Source organism: Miscanthus floridulus, unplaced genomic scaffold (genome assembly GCF_019320115.1).
Source record: "Miscanthus floridulus cultivar M001 unplaced genomic scaffold, ASM1932011v1 os_2586_1_2, whole genome shotgun sequence".
NCBI lineage: Eukaryota > Viridiplantae > Streptophyta > Magnoliopsida > Poales > Poaceae > Miscanthus > Miscanthus floridulus.
In genome coordinates this window covers 1-3,646 of record NW_027098393.1, presented here as the reverse complement: position 1 = coordinate 3,646, position 3,646 = coordinate 1, and the positions used below count along the sequence as shown (strand labels likewise).

General features: G+C 35.1%; 1 pseudogene; it reads right to left on the bottom strand.

Annotated features, from left to right (window-relative positions):
* On the bottom strand, nucleotides 1–3,612 carry LOC136535167 (uncharacterized; annotated as a pseudogene).
* Nucleotides 3,613–3,646: the final 34 nt, after the last annotated feature.

Genomic DNA, 3,646 nt, shown 5'->3' with positions numbered 1-3,646 from the left:
CTAATTGCAGACACGAGGATCTACACCCTGCAAAAAAAGAAAGAAAAAGAAAAACAAAATTCAATAATAAAGTAACAGAACAAATATGTACAACGAAAACCAAGTTTTACCTGCTTATACAAGTTCATCACTAGAGACTTGTTGATACAATTTCCCTTACTGAAGAATAAGTCAACTCCAAGCTTGATACATATGTTTGGAATGTCAGAGTGATCAAACATATCCCTGAGATTAACATTTCTGTCCCATAACTCCATGAATTTCAAAGCAAACACACCACAATCAACACTGAAACAAACTTGGAAGAGAGCTGCGCATCATTATATTAACTCTATATTAATGAAGAAAAAAATAGGAGAACAGCCCTAAAAACACACAGACCAACACCACAGAAACCATGCTACAAGCAATCCAACTCGCTTGTGACAAAGGATGAAACGACCCAAACAAAGTAAACACACTAAAACCGGGTTACGCAAAAAAAAATGTAATGTGCCTTGTAAAAAAAAGAAGCTATGCCAAGTGATGTCAACAAAACCAGGCAACAAGCAAAGCTTTGTAAAACACATGAGCCAATCCCATTTTGCCCATTACATAGATGAGACTTCATATGGCATTAAACAAACAAAGGAACATAAGCACAAATGGCTCCAATAAAAAAAGAGGTCAACAGCTAATTCAACCAATCTGATGGGCAACAAAATCTCCAATATTAAGGGAACGAAAAGGTCTGCATCTCTCATGTTCTATTGGCTAAGTGATTGCAATTACTGACTGAGTTGCTACTACACAAAAAAAGCAAAACTATTTTGACAATTATAGATACGCACAACACATCTCCGAGAGGGCAAAAAAGGTGCAAAAAGCTTCCACCATTTGCATAACTAAACCAATAAAAACCATGAAGGTTACAACAACAGACCTTCAACACATGCATAACATAGTCATATCATTTATAGCAAAAAATCTGAAAAAAATGTACTACACTGAGAAGATTGCCAAGAAAAAGAATCGACAATCTACAAGAAATGCTGCTAACCTCTATTCAAAATACAGCAACAAGAGCTCACAAAAAATAGCACATGAAATTAACTAAAAGTTAACAGTGCATGAGGTAGCATTCAGGTACACTCACACATTATTCTGTTTTGGCACTGGAGGATATAACACGGAGAATGTGTCCACATCTACACTGCCCTCAGCATATTGGTACCAACATTTCTTGAATGCGTCAATCTTCTTTTCTAAAAAAAAGAAACAAGTCAAACATGTAAAAAAATTTAAAATGAACAAATTAAAAATACTTACGAGCTTGGTCCTTGCTTCGATTTGGAAGTTGTGATCACCAGAAAAATAAGAGTCCAAAAACACAAACAGTTTGTTCTTCAAATCAACAATGAAGACAAACCAATGCTTGTGCAAGATAATAGGAAAGCAAAGTTGCAACAAGAAAAATAAATAAATACAAAAAATGACAAAGTAAATAAAAAAGCAAGCAGGAAGGTTACCTTCTCTGACAAATGAAGCTTGTGAGCAGAATTGGCTCCATGAAAACAATTTTTCACTGTGTTGATGTCATACAAGCAGTTGTACCTATAAAGACATCCCTAAAAAATAAAACCACAAAAACATCTCAACTTCAACATGAAAAAAAAGAAAAATCTGCTCCTCACAAAAAAGGTTACAAATAATGCAACAATCACAAACTTACCCCACCTTTCGGATAGAAAAAATGTTTCTTCGACTGCCTTGGGTGTTGATCCTCAAAAAATTTACGACACATCCCAGCGACAAAAAATTTGTCAACTTTCCCCCTAGGCTCAACAGATTGACCTAAAGAACAATAGGTAACGCTAGTCTTGGAAAACTCAACTGCCTTCAAGCTAGGACAAAAAATCATTAAGTTCATAAAACATAAAAGAACTGCAAAAATTAAAAAACAGATACTAAAAAGAGGAGCATACCAACTCCATTGACTATAAGCAAGTCCACAAATGATTTCGTAATAAGCCCTTTCTTCATCAGTAACTACAAACCTTCTGGCTTCTGGAATACCACCAGTTAAATCAATTGTTAGATGGGCTGCCATAGTACTAAAATTTCTTCTGTTACATAGCTCATCAGATAACTTTCCTAACTGCATGCAGCGATCTTTCAAACTTGACACACCCAAAACTTCAACATCAGGTGTTGGCTTCAAAAAATATATATAAATAAAAGAAAACACCTAGTACACACAATAAAACGAAAATGATAAACAATTGCTTACCTTAGGAGCTTCAATTTTAGCTTTCTTGTTCATAATAAGAACATTTCCTGGAGAACAGAAAAACAAAAAACCATTAAACTTCATTAAAAAATAAAACAATAAAAAAGATTAAGGAAAAAATAAAACCTGGCACAGAAGCAAACTCATCAACTTCACGATAGCCCTGATGCAGAACTAAAGGAGTGTCCAGGACCAAACAAGGACTTCTCATTGACTTGCCATATGCAACACCCCGGAGGTCCTCTAGATGCAGCTGAATTCTGGAAATAAAAATTGAAAAATAATAATATCTAATTCTCAAAACATACTTTTCATGCTCGAGATATGCTGAATCAATCAAAACATTTCCCAAAAACCCACGCATAACATCTACAATGCAACATCTACTAAAATTCAAGACAAAAAAGCAGCCTAAAAACACATACTCATATGCTGAGTCTAACACATACAAACCACTCAACATCCATCACAACTAAAATGCTAATTATTGACACTAACACGCACTAGCATTCAATCCATGGAAAAAAAAGAAGTGGAAATGACTGTAGGCGTTTCAGACAACTCTCACATTATCACACAGAAGCATTCATCTGAAATGAACTCAAAACTTAACACTACATCAGGTAGCATGCAGGTAACTCGAATTTAACTGAAACTAAGATATATCAATGCAGTAACTAGTAGCATTCAGATATCCAGGTAGCATTTAGGTATAAGATAGATCACAACATCAGGTAGACCAGTAGTTCACATTCAGAAAATACCACTAAAACTGATATGAAATGATCACTAAAACTGAACTGAAATGTGCAACTGATAACAAACCAAAACTGATTAAACAAAAAGGAGAAAACAAAAAAAGACTACAACCTGTGGGCGAGAAACAGTGGTGTGAACATTCTTTTGATCTCCGATAGGCTTGCTGGCTTCAAAATTTCCTTCAGCAACGCGCCTGTTAGACTGCTCCTTGACCACTGAACAGTGCAAATTACCTGTAATGTTAAAAGAGAATTTAAAAGAAAACCATGATACAAAAAAATAAGCCTGTCTGGCACGTATAAAAAACTAATTCCACTAACAACAACAAAAGATAACAAAACAATGCAGCAGGCACAAAAAAAAATACCTCTTGAAATAGATGGAACAAACTTATCATTATCATTAACTCTGTTCTTTTGAACAAAGATAGGGGGAGCAACATTGTTCTCCTTCGGCTTATCAGCACTCTGTGCAGCGTCTAAGAGGATCTGAAGAACACTGAGAACTAGACTCTCAGTAGGCAACAAACAGAAACTACACTTCCCATACGTATTCTCACGTACAAGCTTGCATAACTCATCAATCACCTAAACAAAGAAAAAGCTAAACCATTAATAT